Here is a 23,856-nt window from a genome sequence, read left to right as displayed (position 1 = left end):
ATACTAGGTTTTGAAAATGTATATTGGTATTGGGTATTGTAATTTACACCTCGTACAGAATGTACAATAGGAGTGTTCAACTGCAAATTTTAAATGCATTACAAATGGTAATTTGTAAATCTAGAATTTATTTGGTTGAAGGTTACCAGTTAATAAGAATGTCTTCTCAAAGAACAGGACACCTCCTCTACATATAGCACACCAGTTTGACACACACATTTTCTTTATCTTAAGAAAACAAACTTGTAAGATATTTATGTTTTAGAAAAAGATTTGGTGTTTAAAAGGATGGTATATCCTGAATAAATAATTATCCTCACAAAGAGAAGTAATGCTTAGCCTGTGTTATCAGAGCTATAAACCAAGTCCTGGTCTACATTAGAAAATTAGGTGGGTTTAATTACATTAATCAGGGATGTGAAAAATCCATATCCCTGAGTGGCATTGTTAAGCTGACCTAAATGCTTGTGTAGACAGTACTAGGTCAATGGAAGAATTCTTCCATTGGCCTAGTACCACCTTTTAGCTGACGGGAGAACCACTGCAGCCTTTTAAGTGTAGACAAGCCCTAAGTCATAAAATGGGCTTCCTCATCCCAATTATTTGCAAGGAGAAATTCTTTAGTTTTAAACTCACAAAGAATTCTTGAAAAATCATTCTTGAAACTGATGTATATATGTATAAATAGCATTATTGTATGCTAAAGTCTTCCTTCTTTAAATTTTGAGAACATTCATGCCTGAAAAATGTTTTACAGAAGATATCTGTTGCTTGTACCTCACGTTTCCTTTCAATGATGAAAATGTTTGTTGTCCCTCACATGATTTAGATGGTATAAATTTCCTTTGAGATGTTTATTTGAAACTGTTTGTATCTAAATGCAAGCCCTTCATATAACAACTGCCTGACACCATTATTATGTGAATAATAAGTTGTCTGGTGTACAAACAAAGCAAGGTCATTCGATACTATAACTGGTTTTTGGTATAAGAAAACATTTGAGTATAAAATATCGTCCTTAATTGGGGAATATCTGCCAATACTTAAGCAACTCCTTACCAAACTCAAAAAGACAAGAATATTATCTCCAAGGATCTTTAAGAAAAGACAATACCTTCCTTTGATGGCCATTTAACTGTAAAGATTTTCTTTAAACTATCATTTAATTAAAAAAAATATTCTGAGAGCTGCAAGACTTTTATATAAGAAACAGAAGTGTTCGGACTCATTTGAAAGATATTTTCAAATCCTATTGAACTCTGATGGAATTAAAGGGCTATCTTAATAAATTAACTGAATAAAAGAGTTAAAACTCTGTCTTTAAAGATACCCTGATAATTTTCTGCCACAAAAACGAAAGCAATCTAATCATAAAGTTGAAGAACTACAACCCTACTGCATATGGCATTAGTGGATTACGTATTCATGATCTAATATGTTACCAAGATCATCTCATTAAGGTGTTGCGCCAATGAAAGGTGATAGTTACTGACATTTGAATACAGCCAAGTCCCTGGAAAAGGTATGACTTCCATCTTCAGATTACGGAAATTCCTCTGACCTGAGACATGCACTCTTATCCTTGTTCTTGCAACACTATTACATTTTTTCTAAACCCTTATGCGCTCTCATGTTTACATTTTTATACTCTCTTACACTCTTAGTTCAGCTTGTTCACCTCATCTCATCATACCTTCAAGCTAATACCTCTACAAGCAAGCAAACTGTACTAGTTACAAGACAGTAAGATTACAGAAGCCGCCACACAACATCAAGACAAACCAGCCTTCTAGCCTAGCACTGCTTCTGCAACATGATTACATCATTGAGACTTCAGCATCATTGGTGAGATGGAGTTTGCAAAAATACTGCCAAAGGATTAGATTTAAGATCTTGTTGTAATAAATATAATGGGAAATTGAGAAGCTATTGAAATTTAAGATACTAACAGCTTCTCATGTTAAACACCAGATTGTTTAGACTATATTCTTAGAAAGGAGACTTAAATTTACCTTGGTAAATATAGAGTAATATTGGGATTTGAGTTTAAGATTCTTAATTATTTATCTGCCTGTTTTAACACCACTCCTTGAATGGCTTCTTTTAAGTAACTGACTTAAATCCTTTCTTCCATTTCACAGGACTTAGTCAAAATTACTTACCTCTGCTCATTTAAACTATTTATGTTATCCATGACAAACGACAAAGGATTCAGTTACCCTTAAATTAAATTAATATACCCATTTATAAACTATTTTAGCTATATATGATACAAAAGACTCCCAATTTGGGGCATAATATACTTTGGAGGCGGACCCTTTGCTAAGGTGTAATCTCTACTAAAAGCTCTTCACTGAGAGGCATATGGAAGTGATTATATTTAAAGTAACTGTTGGTTATTGAATGTCTTCTATTTTGTTCCCCCCTTTTCCTTTAATAATAAAACAGTCATAGTGAATAATAGTGATTATTTACCTTATCTTTAATTACAGTGCCCCTTAAGGCATGGCAAGAACTCCTAGTGACTAAACAGTGGGGGTCATATCCTTGAATCAGCACTCAGAGAAACAATGAAGATCTGGCCTACCATTTCTCGCTTTTTCATACTATAAATTTGCAGTAGTTTTTGTGATAAAATTATTTGGTGCTCAACATCTTAAAACTCCTCTTTCTGCCCCACACAATGATCTCACATTTGCTTTCCCCTAAACCTGTCCAGAACAAGATTCTGTCTGTGGAATCCATGAAGAAGCTCTGTAGCACCAGACTACTCCTTTGGGTCTCTGACAGCCTAAGACTACATCAATTTTTCCCTGTGGAACAAATCTGATGTGCTCCCTGGCCATCAACAGATTCCTGATCCATGCAGGAGGCTCCACAGGATTTGGACCAGGAGAGCACATGATGTTGCTCAGTGATGGTTGACCCTTTGCATGGGACATGGGTGATCCATGCAGAGGGGCCTTCTAACTCCTGTGTTTGGGAGCCTGAATGGGCCCCAGTGTACCAGGTAGTAGCAAGGATACTCGATAGTAAATGTTTTGTAATTACATGTCAAATGAATAGCTATGCTATATCTACCCTATAACCAAAAGTGCACAGTGCACCATTAGTTCCGTAAAATTAAGCATGAAGTTTATAAAAAAGGGACTGTAAAATGTGAGATCCATATTAACAGTTATCATCTCACAATGATGCTGATGACTAATATAGAAAACACGACAGGATGGAGAATTTTGCTTGAAATTCCATGGCATGATATGTCCATGAGCTAAATAAAATTTTTTCCTCAGAAAAAAGTTGAAACCAAAACCTTCTTTGGGAAAGAGTCTATTTTGACAAATTTCTTGATGAAATGAAATTTAGATTTTTAAAAATTGTCTAAATATTTTATCTTGTTAGTTTCAAAATGAAAAAAATCTGGGTGTCCAGTACAATATAACTGTTTGTTTAGAAATTAAAGTTAATTATAGTCAAAATAAATTGCTCAACGTAAAAACTAATGCTATGAAATTATTGAAACAAAATGTTTTGAACAGAACCAACTCTTTTCCATTTTTTGGTTCACAATTTTTTTTGATATTTTGATTTTTCGTCTAGATTTGATATATGAAAATTTTTCAAAATCTCAAAATGTTCACAGGTCAGGAAAACCATTTCCTGCCCAGCTGTATATAGAAATACATGAGTCAAGTTCTGTTCTCAGTAATACCCATGTAAATACACAGTAATAAAGCAGAATTTGAGTGATGTATTTGTAAATACTCTTCAGAATCCTTCCATATCATTTTCACTGAATCAGCTATTACTCTTGATTTAGAATGATGGAACTGTGAGCAGAACTTAGAGTCCCCTGACACTGTTTCAACTGCTCCATTCAGTGAATGATGCTCTCAGTGGTAGCTACTATATTATTCATATAGCTTTGTACTTCCCAGCAGGAGGCCAAGTCTCACAAGGCAGATTATGACTAGAACTCAAGTTATATTAGAAATCTCTCTCTCTAAGTTATTTTAAAGCTTAATTTCCTTTTTAAAATAACAATTTAATTGTTTTCTAAACAAAACTTTTTACATAATAGGATCAACTCACTAGTAATATAGTGAGGTGTTTGTTCTGCTGCTAGGACAGTTTCTTGTATTCAGTCTTTAGACTCCCTTAAACGGGAAAGCTCTCCTCTGGCCACCTTCCCCAGGTTTGAGCTTAGAAGTGTCCTGCTTCCCCAGTGTGGGGCCCATCTCCTTAGACAGAAAGGGCTGAACGAATACTTCCTCTACATTAGAGACAGTAAAGCAATTTCATTTTGAGGTACTGACTAATCCCTTACATTTCTCTCTCATTTTGTCATTAGATATGTAAACTGTGAATATCAGTCTAATCACATAGGGTTCCCTCTTGTGCTGCATGGCATCTAGTGATTCCTTTATTGAGGAAGCTAGGCTGCTAGCCTCTGATGGCAGAAAATCTATGTGGAGTTTGGCTTCAGTAAGAGAAGCCACTATTGAAACCACATGAATGTCCCCGTTCACCAAGGGACTTGAAGATGGCTGGCATAAGCCACAAAGTGGGAAGGACAAAGGCACCTGGTATGTACTGATTCAGTATATCACACAGGAAATCTCCCTTGGCTGTGCTGAAATATAAAGCTATTCCTCCCTGGCAGATGGTGGCACCTCTCCTGTGCTTCCCATCTCCTTGAGAGGAGTCTCTTTTCCAGGAAAACTGCCCCCATGAATGCAGAAGTCTGTAGTTTGCACACCCTGAACCTACAGGGAAGAAACAAACCTGTTTTTCACCTGATACTATGCACTGAAACAGAGAAGGCATTAAGCCAAATTAGATACCAACTAATTCTAGGTTCATTGTTGCCACATTTCTAGGTTTGTAAATGAAGGAACTTTTCTCTCAGAAACGTACTGCAGGATTTCCCACCACACTATCAAGTTTAGAATAACGATCTTTACCCTATGCTTTGGTGGGAAAAACAAACATCCTGGCACCATGAAAGACTATCTCACCATGCACCTCCACAGCAACTTCATTGCATGGGGACACTAAGGCCAACAGAACCTAGGTTCAAACTCTTTGGATGTATTCACCAATGGGCACTCCATATGCAATTCATACTGCTCCATGTCAGACAGAACACCAGTCTGGCTACCTTCAGGGTAAAAGCCATCCGTTAGGATGGTAGGATGGTTCTGATCATGGGCTGGAGGAAAGGTACCATCTTACGTCATTATTCCTAGGATTCTAGCACTCATTGTTGAAAACTCTGGTGGCTGTTATTTGAATTTTGAAAACAAATGTTTACTAGGATTTGCAATAAGGTCTCTGTTTACTAGGATTTGCAGTAAGGTCTCACATTTAAGCTAGGATTTGATGTTGCCTGATGTGAGTTAACTCCATGCAGTTCATATTATATATAAGTATATGTTCTAGGTAAGAGAGTACATATTTTTGATAAGCTAAAATGTTATTAGTTTACAAGAAATAATTCTATTAACAACTCATTCATTTCTGAAATTTAACTCAATCATTTCTGACAGGAAACTCAGCTAGACAGTCATTTTTATAATAATTGTGCAATTAAAGTTGTGGGTGTATGTTTGCCCACACAAATCAAACAAATGGATAACATTTACTTTTGCCAAATTTTAGGAAGAGGAACAGAACTGCTACTCCACTCAACCTGTTTCCTGATGCACTGTCTTGCACTTTCTCAAAAATAAAAAGCAGGGCTTATTTTCCCCATAGTGAAAGCTGCTTTCTGCTTGGAGAAAATGAAATCTCTGCATCACAATAGTACTGAAGGTAAGAAGGTTATTCAGCTTGCTGTGGCAAGTATTGCTTATGTGAATTGTACTTGCATGATCAGCAGCACTCACACTCACAACAGGAAGAGCCTGGAGTGGAAAGGCGGTTGTATAGGCACAAAGCCACTGTTAGGTTGTTTCTATTCCTGCCTTTGAAATAGGCTTCTTACTTTGAGGGAGCCCTACAGCTCTGTTTCCTTTATAGTGTTAATATATTGAACTGTCAAATAAAAAAAAATAACCAAGAAATGACTCGAGTTGCATCTTCAAACATCCTGGGGGCATAGGAGACCTCCACATTTCTAATAAATCAAATTTAAAATGGTTGCTGGGTCTGACCCTAGGTTTTCAATGCCTTAGGTGATGTAAGAAACATGGGGTTCTTATCTGCCTTTGGATGTCAAAAGACTGATGTGTATGTTAAGCTCAAACTCTGTGCAACTGCATATATAACTCAGATAGTCACTGTTATTGAGGGTCCTGCTTCAGAATATCACATGCACAGAAACAACTCACTGGCTGGGACCCCCTTGTGCCTGGGTGTGGGGTTGCTGGGCCTTCCTCTTGGTAGCATCCTCCTGTTGATCACCTTTGTCTGGATCTTCTGTGACCTAGCTCTCCAGCCTGGTCACTTAAAAGTTCAATCCTCTTCTGAGTTATCCAAGTCCAGTGGTAACTGGTCAGGCCCCAAGAGGGTTTTTCCCAGCTGGCCTCTTCAAAGTCGCTTCACCCTGCTCTCCCCAGGCCAGCAAAGTCCTTATAAATCACAACAGAACTCATCAGCATTGCACTCTTCTTTCCAGAATAATAGGTCACAGGGATTCTCCCCAGGACACCTCAACAGAACTCAGAACTACCACACAAAACACTAACGAAGCATCTTTTGCTCCTCTCTAGGTTGAAGCTCCTCATCTCCCTTCAGCTTCTTGTCAGCTCCCAGTTCGTTGTGAAACACTGGCCCAGGACTTTCACAGAGCCTGGTCTCTTGTTGCTAGGGCCCACCACAACAGTAAACTCAGCAATCTAACCACAACCCAGCTCAACTTTGCTCCTCTAGTGCCAGCCTCAAACTGCTGGGCTTGCTCCCTTTTTAACTCCCAAACTCTGAACAAGTGCGGCAGGACAAGGCTTATTAGAGAGTTGGCCAACCCAGGTCTCCTGATCCTTAAATGGGCAGGCCACTCTTATAGTCACCACATTTCTTTCCTTCCCCAGCCTTAGTGCTTCCACCAATAAAAAGAGTGATAGTTTTCTCTCTTATTTTTTTTTTATGACTTAGGAAATAAACAAAAACTAAATGTGAAAATAATCACATTTAGTACTTTTTAAAATTAACCTTTTTATTTTTGCAAAGTATGTTTTTCCGGTGTCACCAAAGAGAGAGAGAGGTGGGGGAAGAGGCTGTATGCTGCAATCAGGGGCAGCTCCAGGCACCAGCACGCCAAGGGCGTGCCTGGAGTGGAAAGCCACGGGAGGCGCTCTGCCAGTCGACGCGAGGGTGGCAGGCAGGTTGCCTTCGGGAGGTCCCACGGCTTCGGCGGAACTCCTGCAGGTGTGCCAATGAATCCGCGGGACCGGGGACCTCCCGCAGGCAAGCCGCCAAAGGCAGCCTGCCTGCCATGCTTGGGGCGGCAGAATACCTAGAGCTGCCCCTGGCTGCAATACGTGGTAAGGAAATGGGAAGAGGTTAATATATCAAAATCATAATACAGAACAAAGAGAGAACAGGGGAAATATCAACCAGGTAAAAAGTGAGGGGAAGATTACCATCTTTACCACCAGCTATGCTCCTAAAGTTTGACCTATAAGGGTTCTAAATGCAACAACATAATTTACAGGAATGCCAGCAGTCACAGACCTAGATATACCTATTTGCAACAATGTATATAGTAATATCCGCATCATCATCTTGCATGATCCAAGGACAAAGTGAAATGTCAATAAACAGGACATCTGAAATCTTCTGATCTAGTCTATTCACTGACAACAGCCAGAAACTGCGCAAACAACAAGGCAGCCCCAACAGGAGCAGCAGGGTTAATGGAGCTACTACAATGACATATTGTAGCTCTGGTAGAGTCAGTGGAGATACTGGTAATGCTATACCCAGTTTGTTTTCCATCTGGTGTGTGGTATAGGTTCTTAAGGATAGAGTGCTCTATTATGTATTGCTCATCTCCTAGTTTAGTTACTCTTAAAAATGCATGATGGCCTTTTTAATGTGCACATAGAGCAGAGGGAACTTCAGTTTTAAAGTCTTCATTGGAAAATCCATACACTAAGCTTTATGAAAAGTCAATTTACAAAACTCACTGAGAAAATTTTCACCAAAAATTTTTCTTCCGTTGATAAACTCTGTAAATTCATCTTTGCCCCAAATATTTCATGTTTTTTAACTAGCCCTACAATTTACTGCAATATATTAACCTTGGGAACGAAGAGATGAGGCAATGCTCCCTACATTTGGAACAGAGCACTTTACAAATTACTTGCAGCACCACTTTAAAGCTAGCAGTAAAGCTAAGAGGGCCTGATCCAAAACCCCTGGAAGTCAATGGAAAGACACTCACTGTTTGTGGTGGGCTTTGTATCAGGCTCTTAGTCATTACTAATGGAAAAATAAAAATAGCAATACTGGCCCAGCAGTAGCACGTTGCACTGCCATGTGGAAGTTCTGAGGCTTACATTCAACTCTATCCTCTATCCCTAAGAAGCAGCATTGCCGAGAATGCTGCTTTAATTCCCCTAATCAGTGTTTTCAGTTAATATATATATGCATTTTCTCTGTTGAGACCTTGATCTGAAGCATTATCATTCTCCTCATCAAAATATTTACAGGTGAAATTGTATTGCCTGGAAGATTCATGTTTGAATTGTGCATGGTATCTATGGTTACAATGTCTTTATAGATACCAAGGAACAGTAACACGCTGTGCAGAGAGGAAAGAACTGCTGCCATGTTAGAAAAAACATTCACACAACCAAAAGAGTGTTTAAATCAGACTGTCTGAGGGTGGTACTGCACAGTAGTAGTATGAATGAATCCATATTAGGGTTAATTAAATTTAGAAGGGAGGAATGAGAGGCAAAGAGTACAAAAGTCGTCTTCTCCATAGGTTTGCAGGATAAATATTAAATAGAACTTGGGGTTCTGTGAAATTACTATAGCAGCTGCTCAGACTAAAGGAAATCAGTAGTACTGTTAAGATTATGAAAGGATCACAAAATATGAGCAACCAGGATGCAAAAGATTCATTTATTAAAATATAAGAAGAGGAAGCTCTGGGTTTCTGGGTTCCTCCACTTACGGTATATTGCCTTGGAAGAAAACTGTGTGTAGGATTTTATCTTCAGGCAAATCTCCTTTATGCCCAACAAACTCTGAGAGTATGTCTATACGACAGCTGCACCATGTCTGGTGAACCTCTCCCGTCAGCATTAAAAAATACACACCGCTGTGAAACTTTCCTACCAACATTGCACACAAATGCTTATGTCGGTGTAACTTATGTCATTCAGGGGGGTGGAATAGTCTCATTGTCGATCAACATAAGTTTTGCTGACATAGGCTGTAGTGTACCCTGAGTCTTAACCTGATTGTATATCTTGCCAGCAAATATCCACTTCCACAAATAAATCTCTTGAATAAGCTGTACTGGATAGCACTTCAAGATGCAAGTCCAGTTCACAAACTGATATTGCAAAGCATTATAAAGACAAGTGCAAAGTACTTCTCTTAAGAAGGAAAAATCAGATGTACAACTACGAAATGGGAAGTATCTGTCTAGGTGATAGTACTGCTGAAAAGGACTTGGGCTTATAGTGGACTGCAAACTGTGAGTCGTCAATGTGATACAGCTGCAAGAAAAGCTAATATGATCCTGGGGTGTTGTCATAAAGGGATAGTTAAGAGTTACTGGAACAGAAGTACTTCATATCTCTTTTGCCTGTAAAGGGTTAACAAGATCTGTGAGTCAGGCTGTCACCTGACCAGAGGACCAATCAGGGGACAGGATACTTTCAAATCTTAAGGGAAGGAAGTTTTTGTGTGTGCTGTTAGATTTTGGTTGTTGTTCACTCTGGGGGCTCAGAGGGACCAGATGTGCAACCAGGTTTCTCTCCAATCTCTCCGATACAGGCTCTTATAAGTTCAGAATAGTGAGTACTAGGTAGATAAAGCGAGTTAGGCTTATGTTTGTTTTCTTTATTTGCACATGTGTATTTGGTTGGAAGGAATTCAAATTTATATTTTGCTGAAAGGATTTTAATTTGTACTTGTATACTTAGGCCGGGAGGGTATTCCCAGTGTCTATAGCTGAAAGACCCTGTACATATTCCATCTTAAATTTACAAAGATAGAAAAAACAATAAAAATTTTCTTTAATTAAAAGCTTTTCTTGTTTAAGAACCTGATTGTTTTTCTATTCTGGTGAGACCTCAGGGGAATGGGTCTGGATCCACCAGGGAATTGGTGGGGAGAAAGGAGGGAAGGGGGAGAAAGAGGCTATTTTCTCTCTGTGTTAGGTTTACTGTCTTTCTCAGGGAGAGTCTGGGAGGGGGAGAGAAAAAGGGGGGGGAGGTGCATTTTCCTCTCTGTTTAAGATTCAAGGAGTTTGAATCACAGTGATCTTCTAGAGTAACTCAGGGAGGGGAAGCCTGGCAGAGGCAACGGTGAGGGAAAGGGTTTACTTTCCTTGTGTTAAGATCCAGAGGGTCTGGGTCTTGGGGTTCCCCGGGCAAGGTCTTGGGGGGACCAGAGTGTACCAGGCACTGAAATTCCTGGTTGGTGGCAGCGCTACAGGTTCTAAGCTCGTAATTAAGCTTAGAGGAATTCATGCTGGTACCCCATCTTTTGGACGCTAAGGTTGAGAGTGGGGTTATACTATGACAGGTGTATTATCAGGAGTGTTGTATTTAAGACACAGGAGGCAATTGTCCCACTCTACTTGGCACTGGTGAGGCCCCAGCTGGAGTACTGTGTCCAATTGTGGGTACCACAATTTAGGAAAGATGTGGACAAATTGGAGTCCAGGGGAGAGCAAAAACATGATAAAAGGTTTAGAAAACCTGACCTATTAGGAAATGTTAAAAAATACCTGATCATGTTTAGTCTTGAGAAAAGAAGACAGAGGGGACCTGATAACAGTCTTCTAATATGTTATGGGTTGTTATAAAGAGGACAATTATTGATTGTTTTCCATGTCCACTGAAGGAAGGACAAGAAGTAATGGGCTTAATCTGCAGCAAGGAAGATTTAGGCTAGATATTAGGGAAAACTTTTTAACAGTAAGGGTAGTTTAGTTCTGGAACAGACTTCCAAGAGAGGCTGTGGAGTCCCCATCATTGGAAGTTTTTAAAAACAAGTTGGACAAACACATGTCAGGGATGGTCTAGGTATATTTGGTCCTGCCACGGCTCAGGGGGCTGGATTTGATGACTTCACAAGGTCCTCTCCAGCCCTACATTTCTATGATTATGATCCAAGAGTTGCTTAGAAACACACTAAAACTGCATATGGTCTATAGGCTATTTACTTCATTTAAAACACCTGCAACAAATGCAGGGAGTTCTTAAGATAAGAAATGCCATGCTTTCATTGATTTAGTCCATATGATTACATAAGATATGAAGGTGAGGAGTCTGAAGTATTCCAACACACCACACTTCATTTCAACACACAGTGTCAAAGAAACATTTCAATTAATAAACAACAAGGGTTATATTCAGAGCCAGTCCAGGGGCCAGGCAAACAGTATGGCTATGGTCACTGCAGGACCAGTAATGGAACTGGAGAGGCTGCCAGAGGCAGTAGGAACTGGCTGAGAAATGCTGCTACTAATGCTTCAGTCTCCTTGCTAGCCTGAAGAGACCCTTAAAATGTTAGTTTCCCTCTATCAGCTTCCTCTAATCTTGTATGGGAGTAAGAAATGGTATGGGCTACCCTGTTGAATGCCACCAGCTCCTAAGGACACAGGAAGAGGCAAAGACAGTGCAAGAGTAGTTAAAAGCTCAGGAGCAGGAGCAAATATGGGTGGGGCAGAAACTATAGGGGAAGTGGGACCAGGTTTCTTTCAGTCTGTACCAGGAAGTCAAAGACCAGGGACTAAAGAGGTTTCTTGGCAGAAACTCTGCAGAGAAGCAGAGTGAAAGAAAGTGTAGCTTTAGGGGTAATACTTATTCTTATAAATTTCCTCAATCAATGCTAAAAGAAAGCAATTTTTTTACTGTTATTACATGGCACAGCTGGGTTAGGGAGCTGGCTGTGGAACAGGTCATTGAAGCTAGAGTTGTGTATGTGGGATGGAGGGGATCAGGATCAGCAAAAGGAGCAGGGGGCTACATGTGTGCATGGGATCTCAGAGCCTGCCATAAGGCTGTACCGGTAGAATCCTGCAGAGGGGAGTGTGTGGAGTGCAGTATGTATTGAAGAGCAATTGTTCCATTTACTCTCTCCACCATCTTTGCCAATGAGGTGATTCTCATGAGGCATTTCTCACACTTCCTTGACAAGTTGATAGGACCATTTTGGGTTAAACAATGGACTATTTCATGCAAAAGCTGAAGGAAAAGCTTTATGTCACATGAGTTATTTTATTTCACATGCTTTTTTCCTCTTCCCATGAAGAACTATATTTCTCACTGAATTCTTTATCAGAATCCTGTGCAACTGATTTCTGAATGAAATTCTGATAAACCTATTCAGTTACCTAATATGAGTGTACAGCCAAGAACTGCAAACAAGAATATAACAGATGACTTTGTCATTTCACACTAAATATTTTCCCCCGATGGCAGATTTTATTCATAGTGTTAAGAAAGAAAGTTGCTATTTATTTATAGTTAGAATTTTAGCATCTTGAAAACCTTTTATTTTTTTAGATTTTCTTGGTATTTCTGTCTTATTGATATTTACTTATTTGAAGCTTTTAATCCTACTGGACATTCAGTATTCAGTTTTTGAGGTCAGCACCAATACACCTAAATTTCAGTGCATCAGAAACATTATCTAAAAGTTCTAAAATTATAATGTCAAAATGTAGCACTTTGACAACAAACAACTATGGCTGCCTATCATTGTTTGATTATTCTATGGTTCCTAGGAAGCTAAAATTATAATTTATAAGCTGTATATTATATCACCTAACTGTGACTTCCAATACATGGTCAATTACACCTTTGCTTTTGAAAAGGCTTTTCACCCTACTTGCAGTACAGGCACATAAAAGCCTGAGACGCTGTCAGAGGGCTGGTATCCATATTGGATACAAAATACGCTTCTTGTTATGCAACTCTAGTGGTATTTACTGGATGCAAGTAGCACATTTCATACTGGTGTTCTGATACCCTCCTTACTCACAGGAGCAGTCCTTAACCACACAGGCAGTTCTATTGATTTTCACAGGAGTAATTACTTGGGTAAGAGTTGCAGGGCCAGACTTAAAAATTTTCATATATATTCATTCTCTCCTTACCAATGTAATTTTACCCCCCCCATTGTATTTGGTACATATTGATTTTTCTTCCATCTGCATTTTCATTAACTTTCCAACAGCTGCCTGACTTGAGCTAAGCAAGAGTGACATATCTGACCTAAGTTCACAGAGATCCAAATTACTGCACCTCATGCAGACCTATGCACTGCACCTGGATCTCCACTATAAAATTGTAAATCAGTTCCTCATTCCAAAGCTCTAACTTTCTTGTTACGTAAGTCTTTCAGCATCAGAAGGGAGTATCTTATCTGCTGGATATTTAATGTTCTGTAACTTTGCTGTAACTAATGGAAATCATCTTCTCAGAAACTGAGTGGGAAAGACATTCCTGTACAATACGTCATTTCCAGACAATGTTCTCTTACCATTAAAAAATTAACTATTATTTTGATTTAGAATTGCAGTGAAGATTTTTATTATTATTATTATTATTAAATATAATAATAATCTCTTTTCAAGATATGTTCTTTGTTATTAGCAACATCAGCTGTAACTCTTTAAAAGGGATGTTTTAGATACAGTAATAAAAAATGTGATGCATAATATAGCATGATGAAACAGCTCCCATTTAAATTAATTACAAATAGTATTTTTGATGTTGGAATTATCTGTATCATTTTGTTTAGTGTAGGCAGAGGATGTTCTTGAACTTGAGAGATTTTTTTTCCCTTTCATTTTTTCCCTCTCTATTTAAAAAAACAACATCACTAGTGTTTTATTGGTGCTTGATTGTTTTGCATTGCAATGCCAAATGATTGCTGGCTGGGAATAACCATGGAGATAGTATTTGTATTTGAATTTCTCTTCCGTCTTAATTTTAAAAAAACCTTGATGGTTTTCATAACAGTTTTTGTAAATCCGGTGACTGTTTTCATAAGTCTTTATAAATCCTATCAGTTAATGATTATTACACCATATCCTATCCTGCTTCCCCTTCAAGCTAATGGGAATTTGGGCATTGATTGCAGAGAAAGCAAGATGGGCCTCTGGTGAACTGCATGCTTGGCATATACATTTCCTTTGTCTCTAAAAATGAGAAGTGGGTTGTTTTTTTATTATTTGTTTCTTTAATTTTCAGTAAGATGCAACTTTAGCCCTTTTGCCATCAATTATTTATATGCAAAACTGCTTCAAAACCTGTTTGTCTTTTAGAACCTGATTCCTTTTTAAGAGACAGTTAGGATATGATCTTGTTAATATTTTGTAGTAATCCAGTTTATTTTATATCTCAGGGTTTCCCCTTCAATTCACGAATCAATGGAATCTTTCTTCTTCTTTTTATCTGCCTTAAAAAATAACTGCCTGTCATGAACCTGTCTATGCTCATGTTTAACCATGTATTCCAAACTTACATAGATAATGTCAGTGCTTAGTTTTCCAACAGCTCTAATAATCTTAAAGACATCTCTGAAATTTGTTTGCTGATCTTTGCTGTGATGACCTTGGATAATATAAAAGGTTAAATGTGTTTTCAGGATTGCAAACTTTTGCCTCCTGGGCACCATGATATAAACACTGTCTTTTTGGTTTATAATCATCATCATTTTTTTAAATATGCTCCTCTCCTTTCTGCTCTAGTGTTTCTTTAACAAAGAGCACTTCTGAGGTACAAATGCAGCATAATTTATGTACTGTAGATTTATGAAATATCAATAATAGCACTGAATGTCCTGTCTTTCTTGATATTCAAGAGAGATATAAACATAAATATCAGACACTTGGATTCCAAAAGTGTAGGGCTTTTTAAAATTTTAATCTAAAACCTGAACTCTGATTTCTCCAGCTGAAATCTGAATATGGGGATTCCTGCATACCTCAAACCACCTGAACACCACCATGCTTTTTCTCATTTCTGAAACTGCAAGCCAAATATGCAACATTAGTTCAATACTCTTCCTCCACAGGAAATTCACCTTTTAAACAGGCTCCAAGTACTAAAGGGATATTGTTACAGATGAATACTTTACTGAACAAAACCCACACCTACTGTCATTCTTATAGGAGAGCTGAACCACTGAAGACCCATGAGTCAAGAGACTATCATGGGAAGTAACATTTGGGCCGGATCCAAAGCTTATTTCAATTGAAAGATTTCCACTGATGTCACCAAGTTTTGAATCAATCTTAGAAAGGCCCAGGACATTCAGGGCCATATACCTTTAATTATTGCGTTTTTATTTTTTAAATTGGTCTTCTGTTTGCATGGAGAGGGTAGCATCTGACAGACCATGCTTCCATGTGAAATTCTAGTAATGGTAATCGAAGTCAGCAGGGCAAATGCAGTCTTCAAAAGGAAAGCCTAAGCATGAAATAAAATACACAGGAATCTGACATGCTGTGCTCTACAAGATGACCCCAGTAGGAGCAGGAGGTTGGCCAGTTATCACCCTTCTTTCTCATATGAACCTGCACCTCTTGGGCCCAAAGAAAAGGCATCAGATATCTGGTAAACCATGAGTTATTAATATCTGGATATTGTTACAACCCACTAGGCATGAGTCCTTTGCAATGGAATATGTGTCATCTTACTTATTTTCTAAAAAACGTGCATTTATCTGAGAGCAACTGGGGCTAAACACACGAGGGAAGGAGAAATGGGTGCGGGATTCAATTTAGCATCTGAGACCCCACTGGTGGAAGTTTGCATGCAGAGGCTGCTGCACCTCTGGGCTTCTTTCATGAGGAAGACCTTCATGGAAGCACACATCTCCAGGGAAGGAACTAAAGATGTAAGGTCCCTCGAACTTAGTGTTTTAATGCAACCAGTGGTTTTTAAAATCCGTAACACACATTTCTGTTGTAAATTGCAGTGGCAAGGATTTGTTCTCACTAGCCATGTCTAAGTGCCTCTTTTCTATAAGGTTTTATAAGGGCTGCATTCTAATATTAAATTCAATATGTGCTATCACCATGCACATAAAACAAACCATCAAATAAACAAAAACAGAAACACACTTGTGCTTACGTGTGCACAAGATACTATGCTGCAAAAATAAAGCATTTTCTTTTTTCTTGGCTGAAAGACTCCATTTATCATACCATATGAATTAGCTACTGAGATTAACCAAATAGTGTAAGAGTTCTCCTGCACAACATATTACACATTCCACATGTCAAAAATAAATCTCTTAGTACTTACCTGTTTTTCTTTCTGCCCTTTTGAGATCTGTGATTATTCATTCACTCGGCAATTCTAAAGAAAAGGGAAAGCGAGAACTGCTTATGCTTGGTGTCAGTGATTTTGTTAGGCATTGTATAGTTGCATACAGTCTAAAGTTAAGAATTCTGAGCTGTATTCTTATGAAGATGCAGCAAGAAGTTATTGAAGATAGCTATAAAGTGATCTAACATTTATCACATACTTTCCCATAATTAAATATATTGTGATGGATTTGGACAGGCCTCTATAGGAGAACATCCAGTAGTCTATTTTCCTCAGTCTTTTACTAATAAAACACTTATCTGTATGACTTTAGCCTCTGATTTTAATACAGTTATACCATCCTGCAATTCTGGTATCTCCCAGTTCCTGACAACTGAAGTGAGAGTGTTAGGGTTTTAAAGACAATGAGATCAGGACTATTATTATTATTTTACATACACAAATTAATATCCCAATAGCACCCAGAATGTGTAAGGTGCTTCCCTCACACATATTGGAAGATACAGTTCCTGCCCCCCCCCCAAAAGAGTTTAAAACCAATTATTGTAATCTGATTCAAAGTGCATTACAAGATTCAACTAATTAAACCTCAGCGCATGCCTATGAGCTAGGTAAATGTTGTTAAAGTCACCTTATGAAGTAATACAAAATAAAATTATTTTATTAAAAAAATTGCAATAAAACAGAATACATATAAATGTCAAATCCAATGTTCTAATATTATAATTCCATCTCTATATATTCCCTCCATAAGTTGCTGTTTAATATTTCCCCTTTTCTCTTTGTTATTGTTTTAATTATACAATTACATGCATAAGTTGTTTAATAAAAGCTCCTTACAAGGCTTAACCTAATTTGCATTGAGATGCTCCTAAAATACCACCACATTTTATCTATTTAACTTATCGTGAGGGCTTTTTAACCACTTTAGATAGACAGATGACAGGAAATATTTGAAAAAAACCCAGCAATGCTACTTCTACTTCCATTATATACATGAAGGTGGAATAGCTACAATGAAGAATAGCACTTAAGAGTAAAATGCATTTGTATACAATACTCTGTTCTGTAGCAATTAGAGTTTCATTTATAGCAGCTTGTAACCAAAGTAGTGCCAACACTGCTTATTAATTAAAGGTGTTTTTTCATCCCTAGCCCCTTTGTGAAGAAAGTGAGAATAAGCCTACTGTTTCTTGGGAATTGCAGCTTTCTAATCATTTTTAAAATGAGGGTGACTAGTTCTGCCACCTCCTTGTCCTGCAAATATTCTGTCTCTTACAGACATCAGAAATTTTGATGGGTCTTTCATCACATAGACAGTATGTTAAATATTTCTGAATAGATTTTGAATTATTTTGTATATCAACCAAAATCCTTACTGGAGTTCTTTTAAAGTAACTTTGCTCTTTGCTTTCAAAAGGACATGTTGTCTCAGTTCCCCCAAAGATGCTTGGTACATCAAGGAAAATAACATCAAGTGGTAGTGGGTTCAAACATATTTCTAATCTTTATAGCCCCTTCAGTACTTACATTAAAAAAGTGAGGAATAATTTATTTCTGATGAAACAGAGTTGCTCAGCTCTCTACTAATAGGATCCTCAGGGCAAAAGAAGGTAGAAAAAGCACTGATAAAAAGAAGAAAGCTTCATTCTACTGTTTTCTGTACTGGAAACAAATAAATTAATAATAATGTTTCTCTGATTATCATTGATTTAAGATAAACTGTTCTCATTTAGCAAATGGGGAAATGAAACTCAGCACCCTAGGGACTGAGAATACAAGACTATGCCAAAAGCTATGGTTGGGGATACATTTACAGAACCATTCAGAATTCCTGGATTCATTCCAGTCATTGCTGATAGTGGGGAGGCTGATATTCTAATATCATTTACCAGTTTAATAATGCAAGTTAATATTCCTTTCCCCTCCTCACTCCTTACTTCCCCTCTTGTTCTCTGTATGACTCTCGTGAAATCTCTTTTTATCCTCGAGGGGTCACCAACATTAGGCTTTTGCTCTCCGCACTGCAAAATTCTCTCTTATAGAACAATAACCTTACACTCTGATACTGTTTACAAGAAATTCTTATTCAAATAGTCAATGTAACCAAAGGAAAATGGAACAAACACTTAAAATGGCATCCTATCCTTTTGTATTTAACAGAACAGCACTTCTCCAGAAGCAGCATCATGAAAGGAACTGAGCATAGTCCGCATAATTATTCAGCTCAGAAGATAGCATTTAAGTGCAGTATTAAAACTGTTTTCAGTTCTTCAAAGTGTTGCATTATCATCATCTTCACTATGCTTGAAAATAATGAAAAAGAAGCTCCATAATATGGTACTGAAGTGGATGCCATATAGCAAGGGCTTGAGGCTAGTATTGTATTTCCTGCTATGGAAGTTTCACTATTTATTACCACTCATTAAAATTTTATTTTATATAGCATCTTCGAAAGGTCATATTTTAAATCAGAATTTTGTAGCCAATATTATTGACTGACTAACTTCTTTGAAAACACAAATCTTCACAGATTTACCATTTTGAATTATAAAATATAAAAAATAAATTGGATTCATTACCCTTTCTAACACTGAAGGGTTAATTTTTTTTTCAGTTGACTGAAAAATAGCACAGGGATTTTTTTTGTTTTACCTTGAAAAAGTTAAACCTTGTCTTGATAGCCTAAAATATATTTGGTAACAACACTGAAGCTATGCAATATATACATTCATGAGATGTAGTCTACTTGAATACTTTAGTCATTATTTTAATGTGCTTTGTATTTTTCACACAGCACAGAGCTGTTTATTATGCGTAGAAGTGATAAACTGAGTAAGTTGAAAAACCAAACATATTATGGCCAAGATTTTAAGAAATAGATACCTAAATTAGGACTCCTAAGTCCACATTTAAGCTTCTAAATAAGTGGTCTGATTTAAAGTTCTGAACACCCAGCAGCTCCCACTGAAATCAATGTATGTTGGTTGAACTCAGTGTTTCCTTAAAAGGGCATATCATGCCAGTGCTTCCTAAATAAGCTATTAGCATAGCCAACAAGTATACCCAATCAATTTAGGAGAAAATCATTTAAGAAGCTTGTGGAGGGGTCACTATAGCAGTGTCTTGAGATTTCAGATTCCTGGACCTCTGACAGTTACAGTATAAGCATGGGTATGGGCAAAACTCTGATCTAATAACCTTGATGATGTCATAAGAATAGGTAAAACTAAAGTGTCTGTGCTGTTTCTATTAGTCCTGTCAGCAGGTTCTGGCACAAGGTTTAATTGAGTAACAGATAGACTAGCAGGAGTGGTTGGAATCACTCCAGTGGCACCATTCTTATATCCATGGTCAGGGTTCTGATCTCCTGAAGAGTACCTCCGGAGTTTATATGATCTTCTTTCCATGACTTATGCAAGGTCTCGCAGCAAGTCAGTAGTAGACCTGGGGCTTTTTCCACCCACCTCCAAAAAACCCAACACCTAGAGAGCGCAACTGCCAAAGCAAAAATAAATAAAAAAAAAAAAATGCTGCCCCTGGAATTGCGCCGCCCCAAGCACGTGCTTGGTTTGCTGGTGCCTAGAGCTGGTCCTGCTGGGAACACTACCCAGGTCTCCTAATTCCTAGTCTGGCCCTCTTCTGGTGGAGCACGCTGTCACAAGAATGTACTTTTAACCACCTTGTCACATTTTTTAAATGTCAGGAAACCACTTTTCCCACATGCACAATGAAAAGTGTATTTTTTTCCACGTTTGGTTACAAAGCTTTAAGGACTCTTACTTGAAGACTGAACAGGTGATTCATTAGAGGAATACTATTGTGAAATGCAAATTCACATGAAATCTTATCCCTAAACATTGTACAGGTAATAACTGTAGATTTCAAATGCAGCATGAAATCTAAAACATCTCAGAGAACTATCATCTATAGTGAAATGAGATATTTCCCCCCTCCCTCTCCATATCATTGTAAGAGAAGTTATTCACCCCCACTTTGAGATCCTCTTTAGCGTTCATTTTGCATACTTTTCAAAAGGAACCACAACCAAGATGGAAGTGAATAGGTTTATGTGGGGTTGAAAGGTCTAGAAATACAAAACACTAAATCTCTCAACAGTCAGAAAATGAAAGCAAATTTGGCCCCAAGTGGTTGACAAATTATAGAATATTGTCATATTTTGTGTGGGAGAAAACTGAAGAAAATTGCTAGAAAAGATAGAAAACCTGCAGAAAAATGTTCGACAATTGCAGACATGCTTCCATTTCATCCAATATTTTATTTAATATTGTTATCTTTAAATGTGACACATGGTAAACCTAGCTACTGTGCAATTGTTCCATTTACACAGTTAGCAAGTATAAATTCTGCTTTCAGCTTTGCTCTTTGGTCCTTATGCAGACTCTCTACGATTGATGTCAGAGACAGAAGAGCTTGGAAGTCAGGATAAGGGGACCAGAGCAACACAACAGCATACATGAAAAGTAACCTGGATCTTCTGTATGAACAAACACAATTTCAGTTCTTAGGAACCAAAAACGTATGTTCCACTGGAAAATAGCCCACCATTGAAATGAAATGCCCTCCCTTCCTCTCATTCTCTCCGCATCTGAGTTTTCAAAAGAAGAGGGGAATGCTGCCTAGCAGGGCCGGCTCTAGCCATTTCGCCACCCCAAGCATGGCAGCACACCGTGGGGGGCGTTCTGCAGCTCACCGGTCCTGCAGCTCTGGTGGATCTCCCGCAGGCATCCCTGCTGAGGGTCCACCGGTCCCGCGTCTCCAGTGGACCTCCTGCAGGCGTGCCTGCGGATGCTTCACTGGAACCGCAGGACCAGCAGACCCTCCACGGGGACGCCTGCGGGAGGTCCACCGGAGCTGCCTGCCACCCTCCCGGCAACGTGCCCCCAGCGGCATGCCGCCCCAAGCACGCCGCTAGGGGCGCTCTGCCGGTGTGGAGCCGGCCCTGCTGCCTAGACAAAAGAGTGGAAACGGAAAATGTGAAAAACACAGAAGCCCCATTTTCAAACATGGGTCCCCTTATAGGATATTCAAATCCTGCATTGAGATACTTAACATGAAATGTGCTGGTAGAGATAGGAATTTATTACATACAAAAACAATACTTTAAAAGAACACAAGTAAGATTGCAAAGTCAAGGATTCAGAAGTTTGGAAATGCCAGAATTAAGGTTGCCTGGGCAATTTTAATTCAATCCCTTTGTGGATATGCATTATGATACAGTCTAATTACATGAGTGCATCCACAGGACCCCATCTTCATTCAATGCACATGATGCACTGTGTTCAATCAATGAATAGTTACTCCATATTTGGCTTTATCTTGGTAGTCCACTATATGGGCCAGTGCCTTATCTCCTGCATGTTATTCATACTCTGCTATGAAGACAGTAAAATTAGTTTCATCACTGACTTTTCTATAGCTTTCATCATTATAGTATCTGAGTGCTTCAAAAACATTAAATATGAGACAAAGAGGTATTCTCCCCAATTTACAAATGGGGAACTGAAGCACAGAGAGATTAAGATAAAAAGTACCCATTACTTTTGGGAGCCCAATTTGAGATGACTAGAACCTGATTTTTCAGTTTCCTTAGCTTATATGGCATTTATGTTCAAAGAGCAGCTTCCATAAACTTTAGTTGCAGCTGTGAGTGCTCACCACATCTGCAAATCACACCCCAGCGTCTCAAAGCAAGCACCCAGAAACTGAGGGACACACAATGAATAACCCTCAATAAAAATTATGGTTTTTAAGTGACTTGCCTTGCATTACAAATGTACTCTGTAGCAGAGTCAGGGATATAATCAACTTATTCAGGGCGCCATTCAACTGCCTTAATCAAAGACCATGGTATCTTCCAGAAGTCCCCTGCTTCATTCCCTACTGGTCTTCCAACCTCTGCAACAAACGAAGCAGGAGACTGTATTGGGACATGCTCTGTACACATCCTCTGATGCCCCAGACACCCCTGGGATTCCATCCAGTAAATGGCAGCTTCCTTACGACATATAGTAGAGCCTCAGAGTTATGAACACCTTGAGAATGGAGATTATTTGTAACTCTGAATAAAACTTTATGGTTGTTCTCTCAAAAGTTTACAGTTGAACATTGATTTAATACAGCTCTGAAACTTTACTATGCAGAAGAAAAATGCTGCCTTTAACTACCTTAATTTAAATGAAACAAGCACAGAAACCACTTCCTTGCCTTGTCAATTTTTTTTGGTTAAACGTTCCCTTTGTTTTATTACTAGTTTATACTGAACACAGTACTGTACTGTATTAGTGTTTCTGTTGCTGTTGTTTTTTGGTCTCTGCTGCTGCCTGATTGCATACTTCCAGTCCAAATGAAGTGTTTTTGCGGTTGACGGTCAGCTCATAACTCTGGTGTTAGCAATTGAGGGTCTACTGTATTTATATTCGCATCCCCAATGTAGTCTAATGCCACAAATTGTTTACATTACTTCTCAACTTTTAGCCCTTTCCCACAGGGAAAAAGAAGAATGGCAGTCACCCTTCCTTGGGACCCCTGTGCACCCTGAGCTCAGCAAAACCAAGTCTGGTCCTTTCCCACTTCACTGCTTTGCCCGTGTCTTTCTTATATCCCTCTGCTGATGGGCTTATTGCTACATCAGCCCTCCCAACCCCATCAGCTAATTAGCTTGCATCTTCCTATCAGCCATCTCTGGAGAAACTGATTGGTGCCTAAGTGATTCACAGTGCTGATTCACCTCTCAACTCACAGCATTCTGTCTTAGGGTGCTAGAGACAAGTCTCATTTAGTGTATAAATCTGCATTTATCCCCAGAACAACACCATCCTGATCACTTCTTTCCTGGGTGAAGTTTCCAGCTGGCTGCTATTTGTTTTGTCAGTTCTACTCAGGGAGTCCCCTTTCCTCTTTGGTGGATGTTTTTCCTCCTGCACCCCACTCCTGTTTCCCCTTCACTGTTTTAGGTTCCCTCCTTCCCCATCCCCTTCCATAACTGTAGTCCCCAAAATTCTTCCTTCCTTGCCCCTTGCATTGTTTGTTTAGTTTGATCCTCCCCCCCTCCTCCCTTCACTGAAGTGTGGCCAGAGGGGCTGACTCTTAATGATTTCCCCTTGCTTATGGTTTTTGTTTCCTTTTAATTCCTTTTTTTAGTTCCCCTTCCTAACCAGGAAGGGAGGGGGCGCATGGTGTTCCACTATCACCACCAACCTCTCCCTCCCATTTTATTTGAGTCACCGCCATGGCAGGTCCTTACTCCCCCTTTGGCAAGATTTCTCCCTTAGAGGCCTCAGGGGAGGGAGAGAAGGGGGCAGTGGATTCCCTGGCCACTGTTGTTGCCCTGCCTCTGGGTACTCCGCTCAATAGGGCACCT

The 23,856-nt window shown here is 38.8% G+C and overlaps 1 protein-coding gene across 1 annotated transcript in view; it reads right to left on the bottom strand.

Annotated features, from left to right (window-relative positions):
• Nucleotides 1-23,856, bottom strand: part of TENM2 (teneurin transmembrane protein 2) — a 2,274,099-nt gene that overhangs the window by 1,562,848 nt on the left and 687,395 nt on the right. The window contains exon 2 of the mRNA XM_050962494.1: nt 16,449-16,502. The gene's annotated coding sequence lies outside the window, so the exon portion shown is untranslated. The remainder of the gene's footprint in view (nt 1-16,448; nt 16,503-23,856) is intronic.

Source organism: Gopherus flavomarginatus, chromosome 7 (assembly GCF_025201925.1).
Source record: "Gopherus flavomarginatus isolate rGopFla2 chromosome 7, rGopFla2.mat.asm, whole genome shotgun sequence".
NCBI classification, from domain to species: domain Eukaryota; kingdom Metazoa; phylum Chordata; order Testudines; family Testudinidae; genus Gopherus; species Gopherus flavomarginatus.
The sequence above is the reverse complement of the archived record's forward strand: the minus strand, read 5'-3'. Positions and strand labels throughout refer to the sequence as shown.